This window comes from Sceloporus occidentalis, unplaced genomic scaffold, assembly GCF_023333645.1.
Source record: "Sceloporus occidentalis isolate IW3139 unplaced genomic scaffold, rSceOcc1.0.p SCAF_4, whole genome shotgun sequence".
Classification (NCBI taxonomy): domain Eukaryota; kingdom Metazoa; phylum Chordata; class Lepidosauria; order Squamata; family Phrynosomatidae; genus Sceloporus; species Sceloporus occidentalis.
The window spans coordinates 130,995,377-131,019,156 of NW_028316984.1; the positions used below are offsets into that span (position 1 = coordinate 130,995,377).

The 23,780-nt window shown below is 43.8% G+C and overlaps 1 long non-coding RNA gene across 1 annotated transcript; it reads left to right on the forward strand.

Moving 5' to 3' along the window:
- The first annotated feature begins 16,726 nt into the window (after positions 1-16,726).
- LOC149314615 (uncharacterized) lies at positions 16,727-22,501 on the forward strand. Its single transcript, XR_016281130.1, has 3 exons — positions 16,727-17,357; positions 17,668-17,771; positions 22,432-22,501. It is a non-coding gene; the product is annotated as an uncharacterized LOC149314615 (long non-coding RNA).
- The last annotated feature ends 1,279 nt before the right edge of the window (positions 22,502-23,780 follow it).

The following is a 23,780-nucleotide window of genomic DNA, read 5'->3' on the forward strand; positions in this document are numbered from 1 at the left end:
GATGTATATATGTCAATTTAGAAATAACAACTATAGTTTAAACAGAAATAAAATAACTTTCACTATAGTAAGCAAGACTGTGTCTAGGTGACTCATATGCATTTGCTCCATGGGCCCAACTCCATTCTCATACTACTATGTGTCTGAATCAGACTTACACAAGGCAAGTTCCATTTTTGAAGCATTAACCCCTGTAAGACTGACTAAATAACTAATCTTGTTTGCTGTTATGTGCATTCAAGTTGACTGATTTATGGCATGATGGTCATTGAGTTTTCTTGGCAAGATTTCTTCTGAGGAGGTTTGCCACTGCTTTCCTTCTGGGGATAAAGGAATTCATTTGCCCAAGGTCACCCAGTGGATTTCTATGGCTGAGAAGACATTTGAACCTTGGGCTCCCAGAATCCTGGTCCAAAACTCAGACCAAGACACCACACTGGCTCCGATGGTAAATGGACTGCTATGTCAGCACATCATTTCTGTATTTTGTTAACTTCACAGAATTGTAGGGAAATCTGACCAATTGGCAGGATAAGTGCAAAAGGAAGAATATGGAAATAGTGGTTTGCATGGAGAAGATGGCAAAATGCTAACAGGAGGCAGAGAAAAGGCACAACTAATCAATACCTTCCTTGCTTTGGTCGTCTGCCAAAAGGAAAACAGGGCTCAACCTGGAAAAAAGAGAGCAGATGATGCAGTAAGGAAAATACAGCACATAATAGATAACAAGGTAGTACATGGATACCTGGCCAGTATAAATGAATTCAAGTCTCCAGTTATAAAAACGGTATAAAAGGAATTGGCAGAGGTAATCTCAGAATCACTGGCAATATTCTTTGAAAATTCCTGGAAAACAGGAGAGCTCTCAGCAGACTGAAGGAGATTTCCCCCCCCTCTTCCAAAAAAAAAAAAAAAGGGGGGGGGAGAACCCTAATAATTACTACCCAGCCAGCCTGACATCAATACCAGGAATGTTTAATAATAATAATAAATTTCTAGAACAGATCAAGAAACAGACAGTTTGTAAGCACCTAGAAAGGAATACTGTGATCATTTAAAGTCAACATGTGTTCCTCAAAAGCAAGTCATGCCAGACTAATCTTTATCTCCATCTCTTTTTTTGGATGAAGGGAATGCTGTGGATGTAGCATATCTTGATTTCACTAAGGCCTGCTATGAATCCAATTTAACTGTCATTTTAACATCATAAGGAATACCGGGATTTGCATTGTAGAGAGGAGGATTTAGAATTTTGAGCCAGAGAGCTGTTGTACCTCACCAACAAGGACGTAGCCAAAGGTGGGGGTGTCCTTGGGGTCCGGACCCCCCCTTACATTAGATACAATGAATGGTGTGTGCCACCGCACCGCCATGCCCAAGCCCCCTTATAATGGTGGCACTTAGTCTGGACCCCCCTCTTCCCAAAATCCTGGCTATGTCCCTGTCACCAACCTATAAATTCCATGATTCCAGAGGATGTTGTCATGGCAGTTAAAGTAGAAACATAGTGCTATAAATGTGTGGCATGAAAGTGTCCTTAGACCAATTCTTTGCCATTGTTCTTTCCCTCTTGTGTGATGGCAAAGAGTCATGTGGAGAGGGAGAATGGCCAAGCCTCTTTTTTCTACCAATTTCTCTTCACTAAAGAGATTTTAGGAATAATTTTGTAAAGACAGCACTGGGAAATGCCAGGCAAATCCCACCCAACCCCAGATGACCCAGCAAGCAAGTACTGAAGATAAATAAGAACAGTTCGTGTAACCCATGTGCTCATCTTAACAATAAACAGAATGGTTGCAGAACAGAGGCTTTAAAAGACCTCTCCTCTGCAAAGATAAATAGTTTGCTGGAGCTGCCTTGGGTTCCATTCCAGGGGGTTAAGTATGAGTAATTGGGTGTTACAAGTGCCTGCTCACAACAAGGGCCTGCACACACCAGCTTCTGGGGAAAGAGAGCATGTAATGATGGCTTTGGAATAATTTATGGTTTCACTTGCTTATTAGCTTGGCATCACCATAAGTCTTCAGACCCGGCACATGCTGCCTTTGAACTAGAGCCCCGGGTGTGGTGCACATAGTGACACAGGGTTTTGATGTGCGTCCCACAGCTCCCATAGGATTTCCGCTCTCTGCTCCATGCAGCTGAGCTGTCCAAAGAGAGATAAATCACTTGCTGTTCCGCTGAGCAATTCTGGCTTTTATGGATATTATCTATCATTGTAGGTTCTTCGTCTGGACATGTGTAAGCTTACCATCTCTCAACAATCAGAGCAGGATTTCACTGGGCTGAAAGAAATAAAATATGGGAAATGAGAGCCTCCCAGCTCTCCCTTGCATTTCTGCTTATGCCAAAGAGTGGAGATCTGGAAACTGGCTGTGTATGATGGATAAACAAAGCATAATCTGGACTTCTCTTAATCATAAGGATAATAAGGTTTAGACCTCTAGATTAAGGTCCAGTTCACCAGTGCCAAAGCATAGAACCACAGAATCATAGAGCTGGAAAGGTTTGCAAGAGTCATACAGTCCAACCTCCTGCCATGCAGGAATACACAGTCAAAGCACTCTTGACAGATGGCCATTCATACTCTGTTTAAACACCTGCAAAGAAAGAGATTTCACCACTTTGATGGAGTCTGTTCCACTACTGAACAGTTCTTAAGGTTTAGGTGGAATCTCCTTTCTTGTCCTTTGAATTCATTGTTCTATGTTCTAGTTGCCACAGCAGCAGAAAACAAGCTGGCTCCATCTTTTTACATGCCATCCCTTCAGATATTTAAAGATGGTAGTCTTCATATTAAGGCAAACCTCATATTTAACAGCAAGCCTGGCTCTTGTTATAAAAAAGGCTTCCATCAAGATGGAGTGTGGTATGATGGTTTTGGACAAGGAGAACAAAGTTCTATTTGCACAAGACTTGGGCAGGTCATAGCATCACGTGTGTGTGTGTGTGTGTAAAGTGAGGCCAACTCAATAGTTTTCTTTCAAAATATAATAAATCTTGGATTTTCTGCATAAGAATATTAGTACTGATGTATAAGATTCTGCAATTCAGTTATGCAGGGGAGCATTGAGTGTTTAGCTGTCAGCTCAAATGGAGCTATGCTGAGACCTAAGAAGCTATGTGAATTGAGAATGTGCTCTAAAGCATACCATGGAATTTTTTTTGCAATGTACAGTGGTTCTGTAAGTGATGCACATGGGTGATTTGGCATATATGATGTTGAAAGATTAGCTCAAGGCTAGAAAATGCACTGTCTTGACTGCTAAAAGATTGAGACTTCATTATTGGAAAAATAATCTTCCTCCACATGTGATCCAGTGGATACAAGATCTAAGAATACTTCCAACATTTGAAAGAAGGATGTATAGAGAAAATTTACAAATGGAGTTATATTAAGTAAGCCTTAATAGAAACTTATGACTGATGTTGTTATTTTCCCTCCTTTTGTGTTTTTATTCTCCTGCTTTTGTTTCTTGTCTGTATGTGCGCATGTGCATGCATGTGTGCCTTCAAGGTACCTGTTGTCTTATGACTATCTCCATGTTGTCTCAGGCAGGGAATACTCAGAGATGGCTTTGCCAGTTCCTTCCTTTGAAATATAGCCTACAACACCTGGTATTCATTTCCAGTCTCCCATCCAAGTACTAACCAACACTGACCCTGCTTAGCTTCCAAATCAGATGGAATCTGGTGCCTTTAGGGCATTTATACTGAAACATATGTAATTGAGAACCCTTTTAAATGAAACTAAAAATATTTTTTAAAACCATAAGAGAGAAATGTTAAAAAAAATGGCCCCATTGTGTATGGTTTTGTTGATGAATACACCATATAATGTCCTTATAATACTTTCAAATATAGATGAACTATAATATACTGGGGGGGGGGGGGGGGGAATAATAATAATGAATAATGGCAATGGCATACCCCCTCTGAAGAAACTTGCCAAATAAATTCTGTGATAAGTTCGCATTAAAGTCACCATAAGTTGGAAATGATTTGAAGCCAACAGCACACACATACACACAATGCACACAGTAAAATTGCTTATTAGGCATGTAGTCATGCTATTTTGTGAGTCTGTGTTTAGACTCATAGAATCATAGATTTGGAAGAGACCACAAGGGCCATCCAGTCCAATCCATGCAGGAACTCTCAATCAAAGCATCCCTGACAGATGGCCATCCAGCCTCTTAAGCGTATTGCATGGCACTTGGAGGGACAGGAACCGAACAGAACGGGGGAAAAACATGTGTTACTGCATGGGAGAACACCGCCAATGCCACCAGGAGTCCCCAAGCAGTTCCCCAGCTGTTCCCCAGCCATTCCTGGTAGCCAACTTTGAATAATGGTTCAAAATCATCCTTCAAAATCAGCTGCCGTGGAATGGCTGGGGAACAGCTTGGGGACTCCCAGCAGCATTGACAGCATTCTCCCATGTGGTAACACACATTTTCCCCTTGTTCTGTTCCATTCTGTTCCCATCCCTCCAAGTGTCGTGCAATCAGCTTATCTGTTTAAAGACCTCCAAAGAAGAAGATTCCACCACTTTCCGAGGGAGTGTGTTTCACTGTCAAGCAGCTCTTACTGTTAGGAAGTTCCTCCTAATTTTGAGGTGGAATCTCTTTTCCTGTAGCTTGTATCCATTGTTCTGGGTCCTATTCTCTGGAGCAGCAGAAAACAAGGTTGCTACATCCTCAATATGACATCCCTTCAAATATTTAAACAAGGATATCATATCACCTCTTAACCATCTCTTTTCCAGGCTAAACATCCCCAGCTCCCTAAGTCTCTCCTCATAGGGCATGAATTCCAGACCCTTCACCATTTCAGTTGCCCTCCTTTGGACACAATTGGCCACAAACCTGGATACAGTATTCCAGGTGAGGCCTGACAAAATATGGTGGCACTATTACTTCCCTTGATCTGGAAGCTTCTTAGTTCACTGCCCCACTCTCTAGTACTTTGAAATACCCTCCATCTGCATTGTTGCCAGGCTTATACAGTAGCTTGGGGTGGGGAAATTTTTTTCTTATAGTTTGAATGCATTTTAATTGTTTTTAATTAATGTTTAAACTTGATATTTTTTATTTTGAAATTAAAACCATAGTATATATTACATTGTGTGTGCCAGAGTGGTCTAATAGTTTGATCATTGGACTGTGACTCTGGAGATCAACGTTCAATTCTCCACTTGGCCATGGAAACCCCTGGATGACCTTGGGTGAGTCACACATGTCATGATAGATTCATCTAAGGGAAAAAAATCAGAAACGACTTGGAAGCAACAACAACAGTATATATGGTATTAGCTATATTTTGTTTTAACTTATGTTTTAAATCATGTCTTAACAATGTGTTAAGACAAAGGCAGAATGTAAATACACACACACACACACACCTTTCCATCTTTTTCTACTGAAACAGGCTAACAGAATCCTCTGCTTATTAATTCACACAAAGCTCCTGGACTGAGGGATAATATATGAGTTGAGTTGTGAGCTGGGACAAATACCAAAACAATATTGAGATTCTCAAATGATCTATTCAATCCACATTCAGAACATGCCAAAGTCTGTATAGTTTGATACCATATGTCAGTAAACAGAATTCAAATAAATTGTGAAAGACTAAACCACATGTGCCATTAAATGTGTGCTATGCATTTGGGACTCATTTGGTTTTTTTATCCAAGTAACCATGTCACTTACTTACTGTACTTATTTATTTATTTACTGTACTTATGTACTTATTTATTATTTATTTATGTACTTATTTATTTATAAATATTTATTTATTTATTCACTGCTGGGGTGTGGAACTGTTAGCTCGCTAGATGTTTTCACCTATAACTCTCATAATTCATTATAATTAGCCATGAGGGCTGGGTCTGACAAGATATTTCAAAACATCTAGAAGGTCCAATCTCCCCTGCCTTGTCTGGGTAATAAACCCTATTGGTCACAGTTAACATTTTATGTTAGATGTTAACATTTAAACCAATGTTACTCAAAGTGGTGCTCCCTGAGCCTTTGGCTGCTGGTCCCTGGTAAGTTTCCAGGAAAGAAAGAAGCAGTTGTACCCAATCAGAACAAATATTCTGGTCTCTGGCACCCTGGGGGCGAAATTGCCCATCCCCTATATCAGATAGTCTGACAAGCACTGATTTAGGTCTAATCTGCACTGCAGAGATACTACAGTTTGACATTACTTTAACTGCCACAGTTCGATGCTATGGAATTCTGGCATTTGTAGTTTTGTGAGATATTTAGTCTTCTATGTCATTTCTGACTTATGGCAACCCTAGGGGGAACCTATCATGGGGTTTTCTTTGCAGATTTTGTTCAGAACAAGGGGTTTGCCTAAGGTCACCCAGTGGGTTTCATGGGTGAGCAGGGATTCAAACTATGGTCTCAGCATCTTAGCCCAAGGCTCAAACCACTACACCACATTGGCTCTCAGTATTTGTATAGATGAAGGGATTTTAGCAGTTGTTGCTTGTTACCTGGCTGCATCACAGGCAACACCTGTTAGGCTTCCCTCTTCTATGCAAACTTTCAATGTACAGGATGCCACTCCATTTTTCACTCTGGCAACCCTATGGCCATAAGCTGTCAGCAGCACAATTCTCAACCCACTGTAAAGTTTCATGCTGTAAATTGTCTTTGGCATTCTACCCATTTGAGAACTACATTGGGTGAAAGTGCCGGGGAGAGCTCCTTTGGGAGTAAATTAGTCTTCAAGGCCTGTATTCCTTTGGATGTACATTATTTTTCACTTTCTTACTTTCTCTTCTATTTCTATAGGTGTATCTGTGTTTTTTTTCCTTCGTGTGTGTGCCTGCTTTTTGCTCTATTTTTATATTTTAGATAGTGTTCTATTTTTATATATCTGGAAGCTTAAAGTTAAATAAAAAAAATTGGGGCGGGAAGTCTTGAGTTCTTGTGTAAAGCTGGATCCACGGCTCTTCTCTCCCCTGATTAATTCAGCCTCAGCGGGTGGCTGGGGGCTTCATTTCTCAGAATAGTTATTTCCCACCTTCAGCAGTATTCTCTGCTATACATAGCAATGTCATATGTCCCACACATGTGCCAGATCCCCTGGCCTGCAGCACAGAAGACAGCTGTATGGCATGCAAAGATGTTCTCAGTCATAACTCTGAAGTGGCATTTAAATCCTTTTGAGTTATGTCTGAGAACATCTTTGCAAGAAAAGAAGGGGTGTTGAGGTCTCTGACATACTCCAACATCCTCTCTCTTCTATCTTTTCTCCTAGTTGGTTAGAATTGGTAAGGACAGGAGACTTATATCCAGAGGTGTAGCTGGACAGGGGTGTGTGTGTGAACAAAATAAGAGCATTGCCACTCAGTAAGAATTCTGTTCCTGGTGAGATTTTCCTTCCTGGAAATTTTCCTTTCTCAACTTTCAAGCCTGGGAATAGGGAACATACCAAGCTCTTTTCCTGTAGCTGGATGCACTGCAAAGATGTCACCTTCAGGGATGTCCACAGGTCTCTGCAGATGATGGTTGCAGTATGCTTCAGCATCAAGAAAAAAGTAGAATGACCCCTGTTCATCCCCCTGCTCTCTGACAACACAGAAATGGCCACATTGGGATGCTGCAATGTTTCCAGGGGAAACTTATTTGAAGTAGCACTAGAAGATGCAACTATAGAGATGTACATCTCCCTATGCAAGATCACAGCCCCAGTTCAGGTATCCAAAGAAAAAGTGCAGGTGATGATCCCAAGGGAATGCAAACAGAGCAAATGCATGTGAATGATTTTCAGGGTCTCACTCTGCCATGATTTCATTGCGGGTGAGAATTCTTATGCGTTGACAATGCCTTTGTCTCCCCCCCCCCCCCCAATAACTAGGCCCTTTCCTATAACATTTTCAGCATTAGCTACCTGAGCCCTCTATTGTTCCTTTTTGTCCCAGTCACGTAAAGCACGTTTATATTTAAATGTGCAGGTAATCTAATCCCTCACTAAAGGTGAAGCCTCCTGGGTGCCCTCCAGAATGGATTGTCCATTTAAAAACAATCCCCAAATCCAAATGCACTTCTGTAGTGTGGAGTGACAGGCACATTAAAGGCATCTATTTCAGTTCCTCTGAGCCAGATGCCTCTTTCTTTATAAACTGGGCAAAGAGCCGGCTCAGCATGGAGTTTCTCCCCCATTTCCTAAGGATGTCAGTCAAAGGCAGAGGCTTGGAAGTTCAAGCGTGGCCAAAAGGAAGCAGATTTCAAAACACACCTCGCTTCTCTTCGTCCCCCCTCCCCCCACTTTCCCCCTTCCCCTTGGTCTTTTAATTCTTGCCTTTTCCCCTTCTGCCATCAAAGAAAGAAAGGAAGAAAAAAAGATTCCCCAGTCATCTAATCATAATCTATCACTTCTCTAATATTAATCAACACAAGCTTCACTGAGCTTCCCCTGGTCTCCCCTAGGAAGCAGCTATTTTGGATTGATATTACAAGTTCGTGAAGGTGCTGTGGAAGAATTCTTTATTTCTCACTAGGAGCTTTGGCTGTTCTGTTGAGGCAATTGCCAGGTTGTGATGATAAATGAATCTCACCCTCTACTTGCAACTGTGTTGTGAATAGTGCTGAAGTCCTTTCTTCCCACAAATCCAGGCACTTATGGAGTGCATCCATATATTTAAGCACATTGCCCTCATCTTGTTTACTGTGTTAAATGCTGGCAGCATTCTCTCTCCCACCTAAAAAACTTAACCTTTCCTACAATCCAGAGGTATTTTCGTGGAGACTCACACCAATTAGGATTTAAATGACCTTGAACCTGTGTGGTGGAGTGGTTTCAGTATTGGACTACATCTCTGGAGATCAGGATTCAATTCCCCACTCGGCCATGAAAACCAACTGGGTGAACTTGGGTGAGTCATACACTCTCAGATCCAGAAAACCCTGTGATAGCCTTAGGGTTGCCATAAATTGGAAACAACTGGAAGGCACACAACAACAACAGGATAACCATTTACTGATTTCTGGCCTATATCTGACAAACAGCAAACAGTTTGGCTCTTGGGTGCTTTCAGAGAAAAGGCTCTAAGCTCTACCAGTTGAGAGAGATTGTGCTTTTACTTTCAGATGGGTATCTGTGGAATTCTTTTGACCCACTGCCCCCTAGCAAGACTGTTGCAGGGAGGGGGTGGGGTTGCTGTAGCCTCTGGATAGTCATTCAGGGTCCGGCGTGGTTGTTCAGGAGAACAGCTAACCCGCCCTAAATGAAAGTCACTTCCTGGTACTGCAGCCTCCCAATGGCCATGTGGGATCCAGAGCAGCTGCTTTGAGGGAGCAGCCACGTCAAACCCCAAATGAAAAACCCTGCCCCCCAAGCAGCTGCTGATGTGACACCCTTTTTCACTGGCCCAGCAACTGTGCCAGCCTCATCAGGTGTACACTCACTCTCTTGGCTGTCACCCAGTGCGGTTTGAACCTTGCACACTCCCCATCAGGCCTGAAGAAGAAGGCCCTCCCTCCTTGACAACTGTCATCTTCTGGCCTGGAGGGAGTGAAAAGACAGGCCCAACGCGATCGGGCCCGGCCTCAATTAAGAAGAAGAGCCCTCCCTCCAGTCCATCTGTCTTGGTCCAGGCTTCCAAGGGACAGAAGAACTGCTTGATCTGATCTCATCCCCACCACCATTCCTTTCTCCTTTTGTGTCATGTCTTTTTAGATTGTAAGCCTGAGGGCAGGGAAACGTCTAATTAAAATAATACAGTGTGCCTGCACCATGCACGGACGTGTTTTACGCAGCTTCCAGCGTATGCGTAACATTATTTCCTATGGGGCTCGAGCATAGACGGATTTTACCTTATGCGGGAAGATGCAGAACAAATCCCTGCGTAAGGAGAGGGCCCACTGTAAAAGCAAAGGAAAAGCAAAATGACTGCAAAATAGACAAGTGAGGACAATCATATCCCATGACAAACTTAAGTCTTTCTTCTCCCAAGAGAGTACACCCTTCAAATACATGTTAAACCTATCATCTAGGTTCAGCATGGACCTTTAGTATGACTCTGCAAAGCTGAGCTTTCCAAAGCTACTATGATCCTTCACCCCATTTCCAGTGCTTGCTTGTATTGTTAGTAATAACCTAGAAATTTTTTGGTAGTGAGGACTGACATCTGATTATATCATTTGTGATGACAGTTCATGCATTTCTCTACAGTTTGCTTTAAAATGTTTAGAATTACTTGGAACTGGTTTGAGTTTTCATTCCTACTTTTCATTCCTGCTTTATGACCCCATCACTCTGACCATGCTTGATGGGAGCTAATTTTGAAAGCTAAGCAGAGTCAGGCCTAGCTAACACTTGGATGTAAAACCATTATGTAATACCAGGGATCTCCAGTTAGGATGAGGAAAGAATCCTACCTGAGAACTGCTACCAGTCAGAAATGCCCATCAATATGGAATAGATGGACAAAAAGGTCTTATTTGGTGGCCAATGTCCTCCTAGTGCATTATGCATGCATACATGCAGCTTATGCATATGTTAGTCCACTTTTGACAGGGTGAGGATGGTTATTCACTTGCTCTTGCATGACACCCAAAACTTTTCCATCACTCAATACCTGTCATAACTGAGAGAGGCTCCTATTGATATTTCTTTCTATTTTAATTCCAATTGTATATGAATGGTTTTATACTCTTTCTAAGTTTAATTTCGTTTTAGTGTAACTGCTTTTAAGATTGGGATGAGGAATGGGGTTTTGTATTTTTAAGCATCTTTCTTTTAAATGTATTTTGCTATTTTTACAGTTGTAATCCATTTTGATTCCTTGAGATTAAGCAGAATATAAATAAATTATTATTATTATTATTATTATTATTATTATTATTATTGCTGTCACTGCCACTGTGGAGGGGAGGGGAGAGGAGAGGGAGATGATTGAAACCATGAAGATTCAGCTGCTTTGGGCTCCTAGGGGAAGGAAAAGGCAGATGCACTCCATTTGAGAGTGCACCCTCATTTCACCTGTGCCTGGACCAAGCTGAGACCATCTATTTCTCCATGGTCTGAACTGCCGTTCTTCTCCTCTCCACTGGTAAGTGATAGCACCAGGGCCCCCTTCCAGTGCCTCCAGCTGGGGGTGTGGGATACATGGAACTGTGACTGGAATCCTGTATCAGCTTATCCTCAACCAAATGCTTAACTTCTCCTGGCCTGATCCCCAACATCATTCAACCATGTTCTGATCATTTCCAGAATGGCCCTCCTTTTACCCCTGCAGCTCATGCCTGGTAAAGTACTTTGGGAGACAAGTTGGAGAGCATGTTCATGAAGAGTGATGGAAAAGTAGCCTGTTGCCAAGCAGAATGAGTGGGACAGAAAAGTCTCTGAAAGCACAAAATAGAACCTACAGTATCCACTGTGGGTGAAATTTCACTTACTAACTGTTCTTATCTTGTGCTTTATAGCCAGGCAGGCAGGAGGGACAGACTGATGCATCAAAGTAGTATTCAACAAAGAGGCAAGAGCTCCAACATAAGAGCAAAATAGATAGAATCAGATCAACAGGTATCTTGAAGCATATGCAAGCTGAGAGTCAACCCATGGAAACTAACCTGAAGCTATGCTTTCAGATCATAGATTGTTTGTCACAAATGAACCACAATTAGTTTGCCAGGATGTTTCACCTTGCAAATAAGGCAAGTCATGATTTAATGTTACATCCAAATCAAATCTGTATGTATAAAATGCTCTGCACTTTTCCCCATAAGCTAAGTGATGCCACGTTTTGCAAAATTCTACAAAAACAAAAGAAACTGTTCTGGGTAGCTTTCATTGGTCTTGCTGTTGTGTGCTTTCAAGTCATTTCTGACTTACAGCAACTGAAAACCCCCTAAGTAAGTGGACCAACTTCTCCCTCTCCAATTTTTCTCTCTTTCTCTTGGGAATGAGTATTTTCTTGGCAGAATTTGTTCAGAGAGATATTTGTCCTTGCTTCTTCTGGGACAGAAAGAATGTGACTTGCCAAGTTCATCCACTGGGTTCCTATGGATGAACAAGGGATTTAAACGCTAGTCTCCCAGTCTCCTAGTCCAACACTCAAACCAATAGACTATGCTGTTTCTCTTTCAATAGTCTACCATCAGCAAGATGACAGTTTTTAAAAAGCAGCATAAGAAACCTTTAGAGCAGGGGTCGGCAACCTACGGCCCGCGGGCCGGATCCGGCCTGCCGAGGCCTTTCTGCCGGCCCCCGCGCAGTCCTGCCGCCGTTCCCGCGCCGTTCCGGGCACCATTTTATTTTTCAAAATGGCGGCCGAAGTCTCGCGTGACCTTTCCCAGGACGGGAAAGGTTGCGCGAGACTTCGCCGCCATTTTAAAAACCAAAATGGCAGCGGAGGAGGAAGAGGAGGGCTGCGCGGCCTGGGGTGGAGGAGGCAAAGGATGAAGACCGGCGCGGCCCTCCCTGCCTCCCCGCGGGGCTCCGCGCAGCCCTGCGCGGCCATCCCCGCCTCCCCGCGGGGCTCCGCGCGGCCCACCTCCTCCTCTGTCTCCTCCGTCCTGCCCCCAGGCCGTGCGGCGCATGGAGGAGGGGGAGGAGAAGAAAGAAGAGGAGGAGGAGGAGGAGGAGGAGGAAGAGGATGGAAGAAGAGCAGGAGGCGGCAGCAGGAGGAGGAAGAGGAGATGGAGGCAGGAGGAGGAAGAGGAGATGGGGCAGCAGGAGGAGGAAGAGGAGATGGGGCAGCAGCAGGAGGAAGAGGAGGGAGGAAGAGCAGGAGGAGGCAGCAGCAGGTGGAAGAGGAGATGGGGCAGCAGGAGGAGGAAGAGGAGAGGAAGAGCAGGAGGAGGAAGAGGAGATGGGGGCAGCAGGAGGAGGAAGAGGAGAAGGTGGTGAGTGGCCAGAGGCCACAGGTTTGGTTTTCTTTTTTTTTTCTTTTTTTTTTTTTTGCATTCTTTTAAATTGCTAACAAGTCTCCCTGCTTTGACAATGATAGTGTGATGATGATGATGATATTGATGATGACGATGATGATATAAGCCAGCTTGAGAGGCATGGAGGCACTGTTTCTGAAGCCAAGAGAGTGTCACCTTCCAAAGTGTGTTTTGTGTGCTTTTAATGCTAACAAGTCTCCCTTGCTTTGACAATGATAGTGTGGTGGTGATGATGATGAGTCAGCTTGAGAAGCATGCAACTACTGTTTCAGAAGCTGAGAGAGTGTGACCTTGCAAAGTGTGTTTTGTGTGCTTTTAATGCTAACAAGTCTCCCTTGCTTTGACAATGATAGTGTGGTGGTGATGATGATGAGTCAGCTTGAGAAGCATGCAACTACTGTTTGAGAAGCTGAGAGAATGTGACCTTGCAAAGTGTGTTTTGTGTGCTTTTAATGCTAACAAGTCTCCCTTGCTTTGACAATGATAGTGTGGTGGTGATGATGATGAGTCAGCTTGAGAAGCATGCAACTACTGTTTCAGAAGCTGAGAGAGTGTGACCTTGCAAAGTGTGTTTTGTGTGCTTTTAATGCTAACAAGTCTCCCTTGCTTTGACAATGATAGTGTGGTGATGATGATGATGTTGATGATGATGATAATGATATGAGTCAGCTTGAGAGGCATGCACGCACTGTTTCTGAAGCCAAGAGAGTGTGACTTTCCAAAGTGCCTTTTCTGTGTGTTTTTGGTTCTTTAATGGTGATATTGATATCAGAAAGCCTCTGAGGCAAGGCCAATGTAAGTTGCTGTGATTTTTACAAACTCATGCTCAGTGAAGAAAAACCAAAGTCCCTTGACCAAGTACACACTTCTGAGAAGTACACTTGGTCCAAGAACGGTGAAACCACCTTGACATGTTCAATATGCATAGCCATGTTAAACCCAAGGGGTTTGGTTATGGAATAAGCCTCTGAAATATGCAAGAGGCCATGTTAAGTAAAGCCATGTGAAATGCACAACTGTGCTGTTGTGTGTGTTTTGGAATGCAGGTTGGGGGTGTTTGCCCAGAAAGGGACCGAGGAGGAGAGAGTGGGCACACGCCTCCTCCTCCTTGCAGGGCTTCGGTGGAGGCTCCGCCCCAGAGGGTGGCTCCGCCCTGGAGGGTGGCTCCGCCCCGGAGGGTGGAAGCTCCACCCCCCGGCTTCGGCCCCCCGACTTGTCTGAGGGACACCAACCCGGCCCCCGGCTCCAAAAGGTTGCCTACCCCTGCTTTAGAGTGTATTGTTCCAAGAGAAGGAGTTCTGGGAATAGTGAAGAAAAATTGCTGCCAAAAGTTCCAGCCAATACTTTATTGTAGCAGGACAACTGGGTTGACAGCTTCTTCCCAGTTCTGTGGTCAGCTGGCAACAATCATTATATTAATGTGAAGCACGAACATGTTTTAGCTGGTTACCATTATTTTCTGAGTAATAAAATCATAAGGATTACAGCTTTACATAATTTATTTTTCTTTTAAACACCATACACTTACATTTAATTAAAACATACGTCTATACAGTACATAAAACCCCTTACAATTTCCTAAAACTCTTTATAACTCTGATCTTTTCTCTATTTCCTTCTCTTCCTTGCTTCTTCTTCCTTCTATTTTTCCTTATATGTGAAAATACTCAATAAAAATGATTTAAAAAAAAAAAAAGGGAGGGGGGAGAATATCCTTTTCTGAAGTTCTTCTCAGGATCTCCAGCCTCGGACAACTCTGACCGCAAGAGAAGTCCATGGAGACTGGCAGTTGGCCAGAGGAAGCCTACATCCTTCTGCCTTCGTTGTACGCATCACAATGGCGCAGAAAAGTAGCCCCTGGAAGCCTTGGGCCAGTGGAGGGAAAAGGGTTGCTCTCCATTGTGGGATATTTGATGGGGGAAGTGACTATTGCTCTGTTAGTGGACAAACTGGCTTCATACACACACACACACACACACACACACACACACACACACAGAGTCTCCTTCTTAGGTGGTCTTTAAACAGAGGCTGGATGGCCATCTCTAAGTGGGGATGCTTTGATTGTGTCTTCCTGCATGGTAGAAGGGGGCTGGACTGGATCTCTTGTGGTCTCTTCCAACTCTATGATTCTGTTGTGTGTTTGGGGCCTAAATTAATCTGGAAATTGCCTCTGATGTTCTCCAGCTTTGGAATATTATACATAGGTCAAGATATCAGTTTTATATCACTAAGATATCAGTTTTATATCTCGATGCTTCCTATTGAACTAAATTAATTTTCCCATTTAATATAACTTGGGGTTACCCTCCCGTAATTTAGGTAGAATGTAGATATACCAATTCTAGACCATTGCCTGGAGACTTTGGTGAGCTGGATGGGTACCACTAAGCTGGTTTATTTAACTGGCAAGATGAGGGACTTGTTCGTGAGTTGATTCCTGTTGAAGATAGGGATCTTACCTGATTAAGAGATCTGGGGATCTTGACAGGTAATGCATATTTATGTGCTCTTTCTTAGACTACATGACTCTCAGGATCCCTTCCAGTACTGTGGTTCTATGAATCTCATTCAGGAATACAAAAGGCAAAGGCAGATGTCTTCTGAAACAAAATCCAAAATCTCTTTTAGGAAAATGCCTTTATTTCTGGTCAGCCAGAAGAAGCACACCTTACCTTTCAAGATCTCCAGATCTCTGAATTAGGCAAGATCCCTATCTCCAATGGGAAACAACACACCCAGGCCACAAGTCCCTCATCTTGCCAGTTAAACAAACCAGCTTATTGGTACCCATCAAAAATGACGCCCGTCAGAACTGGACGGGAATGGGTGTGCGCCAGAGGATGGAACGGGGCCTGTTGGAGGACATATCCGTGTGCGGTAAACTCTGTTTTTTGCAGGGCACGCGCGCACACAAGCATCCTCCTTCAGTTCCCCAAACGTTTAAAAATTAGTGTGCGATAAGGTTCTCTGGCTGCACCCGCACTGCAGCAATAATACTATTTGACACCACTTTAACTGCCTTTCTCAAGGCTATGGAATTCTGGGTGCCACAACCAACTACAATTCCCAGAATTCTATAGCACTGAGCTGGGGCAGGTAAAGTGGTGTCAATCTGGATTATTTCTGCAGTGTGGAATAGTCGTATGAAACCTCTGCCCTTTAAACAAAGGATAAAAGGACAGTGCCATAAACACTCACACTTACGGCATTTTCATGTCGTTTCACTTTTGTTCAGTATAGTCTTTCAAAACCACTGAGATTATTTTCCAAAGTGTGTGTGTGTGTGTGTTTCTGTGAAGCCAGTATGTCCAGACTTATGCCCATTTGTCCACACATGTGGAATCTGCATGCCCTTTCACATTTTTTTCTAGCCTGGTCTTTCAGAAACCACTGAAATTTTATTCCAAAGTGTGTGTGTGTGTTTCTATGAAGCCAGTCTGTCCACTAACAGAGCAATAGTCACTTTCCCCATCAAATATCTCACAATGGAGAGCAACCCTTTTTCCTCCACTGGCCCAAGGCTTCCAGGGACTACTTTTCTGTGCCATTGTGATGCGTACAACGAAGGCGGAAGGATGGAGGCTTCCTCTGGCCAACTGCCAGTCTCCATGGACTTCTCTTGTGGTAGTGAAGGGAATAGTTCCTGGAAACAGAAACAACTAGCAGGCTTCTGAAAGCTGTAGCTGTTTCCTAAAATTAACGAAGGGATTCTATGCTGATAAAATGTTAATCAGTTAGGATTAACAAGTGTGAAAGAAAGAAAGAAAGAAAGAAAGAAAGAAAGAAAGAAAGATAAATGGATAAGAGACTACACTTTGATTTATTTTAAGTCCCCAAAGGGAAATTTGATTTCTGCTGTGGTTAGCATTATTATGAAGTACAGTTTGAATTAACAAGTGATTGGCTTTAATTGTGGAAGAAGGAAGGAAGGAAGGAAGGAAGGAAGGAAGGAAGGAAGGAAGGAGGGTTAATAGATGGGAGACAATACTTTGGTTTTTAAGTCCTTAAAGGAAAATAGCAATGAGGAAGGAATGAGGAGAAGTACTAAAGGAGAATTAACCAAAACAGAGTAACAAAAAAGGTGAAGATAACCCAGTGGGCCCTTGGTATCTACTGAGATTTGGTTTCACCCCCAATGGATACCAAAAGTCTCATTAAAAACAGGGTCAGAGTAAAAGGTGTCCCTTATATAAAATGGCAAAAAATAAAGATTTGTTTTTTGGAGTTTATATATTTTTAAAATATTCTTAAGCCGTGGATGCCTGAATCCATGGATACAGAGGTCTGACTGTACTAACATGAAGTTCTGCTTATATTTCAGATGAAGGAAAGAACCAATTTCATGTGAAATGCTCTTGCAAACTCCAATCTGGTCCCTGGGGATACTGCGCCACGCTGTGACCACTAGGCTTTTGCTTTTGGCCAGGAGCTTTCTGCTTCCATGTAAGTAAGTGGACCAACTTCTCCCCCTCCATTTTCTCTCTCTTTCTCTGGAGAGGGACCAGGAAACCAAGGCTGCCTCTATACAGTAGAATTGATGCACTTTGCCACAGATTGAGTGACATGGCTCAAGGCTATGGAGTTCTGGGATTTGTAGTTTTGTGGGATGTTCAGTCTTCTCTGCCAGAAAGCTCTGGGGCCACAGCAAACTACACATCCTAGGCTTTCATATGGCATTAATCAACCCAAAAGTGAGGGTCCTGTGATTCCTTGGCAGTGCCAGAGTGATGGGTATCCTTTGTTGGCCTTGCAGGATCCTTTCTGCAGAGCAAGTGCTACCTCTTTGGGATGGATGCCAATCCCTGTGCCAATCTCTGGGTGCCGCTCTATATCTTCACAAGCGAAAGCAACTGGACAGTGAGTGACCCTCCGACACATTGCACTGATTGTGCCTTGAATGCATTTGGGGAACTTGTTCTAGGGCCTTCCTTTCCAGATCTTTCACAGCAACAATTGTGCAGGAAATGTGTGACTTCCAATGTTGTGCTTTTGGGAAAATGTTCTTTTTAGTGCCTCTTTGGCAATGTTTGGAGGGGGGCACTGATGCCTTTGGTCTCTTGAGATCACATACATGCAAGAAAGCAAACTTTCACGAAAAATAGTCAGTAAGTCCCCTTTGCATTTGATCCCTTCTTAACTTTGCATTTGATCACTATGTGACCTTCTTTGTTGCATTGCTTTTGTGTTGTTGTGTGTCGGGGTGGGGGTGGGGTGTCTCTGCTTTCCTGGTTTTGGAACAGTTGACCCTCAAAACAAAGCCTTCTTTCCACGATCAGCAAGAGAAGTTCTTTGGGTTTACTGGGAGGGACTGGGGAGCACTGGGGTCTGGAGGCTGCTTTTCCCAGATCAGGAGGAGGAGACAGTGTCTCAGATACAAGAGGTTCACGCTTCGATGACACAAAACAGGTTAACTGTCTAGTCTCTCTTTCCAAACTAGGAATGAAAAGGGAATGCTTTTGTATGTTGTGTGTATTTGTGTGTGTGTGTGGGGGGGCTTCTTTCCTATTCTAGCAGTTCCTATGAAGAATCTACACAACTGTTTCCAGAAATTGCGGCTGGATGATCAGGTGAGCCCTCTTTTCTGTTTTTCAATAGCAATAAATACCAACAACAGTGTTTTAGGGAGAGACCCCTCACAAGACAAAGCTCAGTGATGTCTCTGAAGGGCAGTAGGGATGCTAGGAAGGAAGTTTCCGCAATGTCTTACAACTGTTTTCAGGTTACAAAAAGGGAATGTGCTGAAATAGTTGGGGTTTTACGGAGCAAATGTTCTCATTCTGTCAGGTTTTCTTTTCCAGATAGAATGCACAAAAACCGCTGAGATTTTTTCCCCCCAGTGTGTAAAAGTGGTGTTTGTGTGTATTTCTGTGAAGGCAGTATATCCACCAGTTTAGGTTCGATTCAGTGGCTCTTCTCTACCAGAATGAATCAATGGGATTTGTATCACTGCTTTGGTTTACCAAGTGTCTGTTGATTTCTGCTGTGGCTAATGTTATCTATTATAGTTTGGACTAGTAAGGGGCTTAAGACCTTATTTCTAATTCTATTTCTATTTCTGCTGTTACAGGAAACAGGAGAAAGCCCCTGCTCTAGTAGAGCCTGGTGGCTTGCCCTTAAGTTCTGGAGGAAGGTTCTAGTATTTGAGGAGGGCTTAGATCTCCTCAAACATCTGGCACAAGAGAATTATGTTAGTTTTTTGGCCCAAGTGTGTAGCAAAGAAAGCTGCATCTTCTGGCTTCTCCTCATCTCTTCTTTCATATTTGGGCTCGAATATTGCTCCTAGGTCATATTAAGGCTAATGGAGATAGCTTTCTGTGAATTGCATTTGCATTCTTATGTCTCTTGTTCTCTCAGTAATTTATTTCATTTCATTTATTTATTTTATTTATATCCCACCTTTTCACCTGGAGAAACCCAAGGCAACTCACAGATAGAACCTTTAAAATTGCTATAAAATTCAAACAATTAAAATATCTATATATAAAATCACATAAAATATACACAATATAAAATATAAAATCACATCAAATATACTCAAGTTAAAAACAGACTAAAATCCCACCCGCTCCATAAAACCGCCCTGCTATGCCTTATGTAAAGAAAACCTGCTGGCCTAAAACTGTGAAAGGCCAGCAGGAAGAGGACCAGCCTAGCCTCTGGAGGAAGGGTCTTATTCTAGAGGATGGGAGCAGCCCTGAGAAGGCTCTCCCTCTCATCTTCAGCGGCAAGCCTCCGATCTTGATGGGACTCAGAGAAAGTCCTTTCTTGCAGATCTTGGGGCTCTTGCCTATTCATATGGGAAGATACCATCTCTCAATTAGCCCTGAATTGCTTTTAAGAGCAAAAAAGAATGCATGACAATCGCATCCTTTTCTGGCATTTCCGAGGTGAGGAATTTATTATTATTATTATTATTATTATTACATGTCTAAGAGGCATTCTGGGGTGGCAAGGAGAGGGGGATACAGGATGCATTAGCTTGCATTTGGGGTTGAAAATGGGGCCAAGGGCAGATCATAACCTGCACTGACCCAAATGCCCACAACACACACACACACACACACACACACGGTTTTTAAATTTGACAAAATGAGCGCATTTTGGTGCATTTTGTGCCTGGCTCTTAAAAAAAAAGGAGGGGGGAGGCATACTTCCAATGTGCCTTCCTATGCCCGCTGCAAACGTCACCTATGACGATCGCTTGATTGACAGCAGGCACCTTCATGTTAAACCCGATTTCTGTAAGAAGGCATTCGGGTTAAAATGCCCCTCATTTTGTAGTGGGCACTTGCTAACAGAGAGATTTGGGAGGGGCGCCCCAAATGTGCCCAGTTCTTCCAGAGCAAAACCGCCAGTGTGAATGGGGCCTTAGAGTGCATTGCAGTGGTCCAAACAAGATATAATCAAGGTGTGTGTCACTGTAGCCAGATCTGATGTCTCAAGGAATGGGTGCTGTTTAAGCTGTGCAAATGTATTCCTAGCAACTGCTGAGATCTGGGCATCCAGGCTCAGAGTGCAGTCCAGGGAGATGCGACATCTGAAGGAATGGGTGCAGCTGGCGTGAAAGTTTAAGTTGTGCAAATGCAGTCCTGGACACTGCTGAGACCAGTCAGATCTGATGTCTGAAGGAACGGGTGCAGCTGGTGCACAGGTTTAAGATGTGCAAATGCATTCCTGGCCAGAACTGAGACCTGAGCATCCAGGCTCAGAGAGAAGTCCAGGCAGATCTGATGTTTCAAGGAACAGGCACAGCTGTCGCACGAATTTAAGATGTGCAAATGCACTCCTGGCCACTGCTGAGACTTGTGCATCCAGGCTCAGAGTAGAGTCCAGGCAGATCTCACATCTTAAGGAATGTGCACAGCTGACATGAAAGTTTAAGTTGTGCAAATGCACTCCTGGACACTGCTGAGACCTGGGCATCCAGGCTCAGAGAGGTCCAGTCAGATCTGATGTCTCAAGGAATGGATGCAGCTGGTGCACAGGTTTAATATGTGCAAATGCACTCCTGGCCAATACTGAGACTTGAGCATCCAGGCTCAAAGAGAAGTCCAGGCAGATCTGACATCTCAAAGAACGGGCGCAGCTGACGTGAAAGTTTAAGATGTGCAAATGCACTCCTGGCCACTGCTGAGACCTAGGCATCCAAGCTCAGAACGGAGTCTAGAAGGAAAACAGCCAAGCTGCAAGCCTGAGATTTCAAGGGGAGTATGACCCCATCCAACACAGGGAAAGTCCCAATTCTCTGATCTGCTTTATGACTGGCCAGGAGCACCTCTGTCTTGTCCGGATTAAGCTTCCATTTGTTTGCCCTCATCCAGTCCATTATGGACTGAAGACACTGGTTTAGTACTGAGACAGCTTCCTTGGAGTCAGATGGGAAGGAGAGATAGAGTTGGGGGTCATCCGCATACTGGTGACACCGCACCCCAAAACTTCAAATGACCTTTCCCAGCGCTTTCAGGTAGATGTTGAACAACATGGGGGGCAGAACAGAACCCTGAGGGATCCCACATACCAGTGGCCAAGTAGTTGAACAGGAGTCCCCCAACACCACCTTCTGAGTCCACCCTCCAAGAAGGACCAGAACCACTGCATAACAGTGCCCCCAAGTCCCATCTCAGAGAGGCTGCCCAGAAAGAAACCATGGTCGATGGTATCGGGCGCCATTGAGAGATCCAGCAGGACCAAGAGGGACACACTCTCCCTGTCCAGTTCCCTGCAAAGATCATCCACCAAGGCGACCAAAGCTGTCTCTGTCCCATAGTCGGGTCTGAAGCCAGATTGAAATGCATCTAGATAATCTGTTTCACCCAGAAACCTCTGAAGCTGGGAGGCCACCACTTGCTCCAGAACCTTGCCCAAGAATGGAATATTAGAGACTGGCCATAGTTATCCAAAACAATGGGATCCAAGGTGGCTTTTTTCAGCAATGGCCTCACAACAGCCTCATTTAGAGAAGATGGATTCCTGTTGCCTTGGCAATTGATCCTGTCAAAGCCCTGGCACATCTCTGGAAAAGGGAAATTGTCAGGGCAGTGGACATGATCGGTCCTACGCATACCTTCCCACAAAGTACAGCCAAATTGGCACCCTGGTGAACTAGTGAGTTGGCGGTGACAAAACCAGTGGGAAGCAGACTAGAGCAACGGTGGCAGAAAACTCAGAGTGAATCCGAATGAAAATACGCTAGGGCCCCTTGGAAGACCTATGTCAAGGCAATGGAGGCAGCAAAGAAATGATACTTCTCTGCCACCATTCTGTCTGCCCAGTGTTGTCCAGCGGAGCTGCTCTGAATGCTCATGAGCCATCTAAATTTTGGCCTCCAAGATTTTATTTTGGGGAATTTGATAAATGTATACTTTGATTGAATGCTTAAGACAGACTATTTATATTTCAGACAAAACGAAGAACCATTTTCAAGTGAAATGCTCTTGCAAAAGCCAAGCATGGTCCATTTTCTCTCTCTTTCTCTTGGGGATGAGTGTACTAACATGAAACTCTGCTTACATTTCAGACGGAGGGAGAGAAGAACCAACTTCAAGTGAAATTCGCTTGCAAAAGCCAACATGGTCCTTGAGGATACTGCACCACTAGGCTTTTGCTACCAGCCGGGAGCTTTCTGCTTCCATGCAAGTAACCGGACCAACTTCTCCCTCTCCATTTTCTCTCTCTTTCTCTGGGGGAACAGTGCATTAATATGAAGCTCTGCTTATTTTTCAGACGGAGGGAGAGAAGAACCAATTTCAAGTGAAATTCGCTTGCAAAAGCCAACATGGTCCTTGAGGATACTGCACCACTAGGCTTTTGCTACCAGCCGGGAGCTTTCTGCTTCCATGCAAGTAACCGGACCAACTTCTCCCTCTCCATTTTCTCTCTCTTTCTCTGGGGGAACAGTGCATTAATATGAAGCTCTGCTTATTTTTCAGACGGAGGGAGAGAAGAACCAATTTCAAGTGAAATCCTCTTGCAAAAGCCAGCATGGTCCCTGGGGATACTGCACCATTCTGTGACCACTAGGCTTTTGCTACCGGCCAGCAGCTTTCTGCATCCAGGCAAGTAAGTGGACCAACTTGTTTCCCTCCGTTTTCTCTCTCTTTCTCTGTGGGAAGAGTGTATTAACATGAAGCTTTACTTCTATTTCAGATGGAGGGAAGAACCAATTTCAAGTGAAATGCTCTTGCAAAAGCCAACATGGTCCCTGGGGATACTGTTCCATGCTGTGACCACTAGCCTTTTGCTGCCGGCCAGCATTCTTCCAGGCAGTGCTTCCATGCAACTAAGTGCAGTAACTGCTCTTTCCCCATTTTCTCTCTCTTTCTCTGGGGGTTGAGTGTGTTATCATAAAGCTGTGCTTCTAATTCAGACAGAGGGAAGAACCAATTTCCAGAGAAAAGCTTTTGCAAAAGCCAGCATGGTCCCTGGGGATAATGTTCCATGCTGTGGCCACTAGGCTTTTGCTACCTGCCAGCAGCTTTCTGCTTCCATGCAAATAAGTGGACCAACTTCTCCCTGTCCATTTTCTCTCTCTTTCTCTGGGATATTAACATGAAGCTCTGCTTATATTTCACATGGAGGGAAGAACCAATTTCCAGAGAAAAGCTCTTGCAAAAGCCAACATGGTCCATGCAAGTAAGTGGACCAACTTCTCCCTCTCCATTTTCTCTCTCTTTCTCTTGGGGATGAATGTACTAACATGAAACTCTGCTTATGTTTTAGACAGAGGGAGAGAAGAACCAACTTCAAGAGAAATTTGCTTGCAAAAGCCAACATGGTCCTTGGGGATACTGCACCATGCTGTGACTACTAGGTTTTTGCTACCAGCCAGGAGCTTTCTGCTTGCATGCAAGTAACTGGACCAACTTC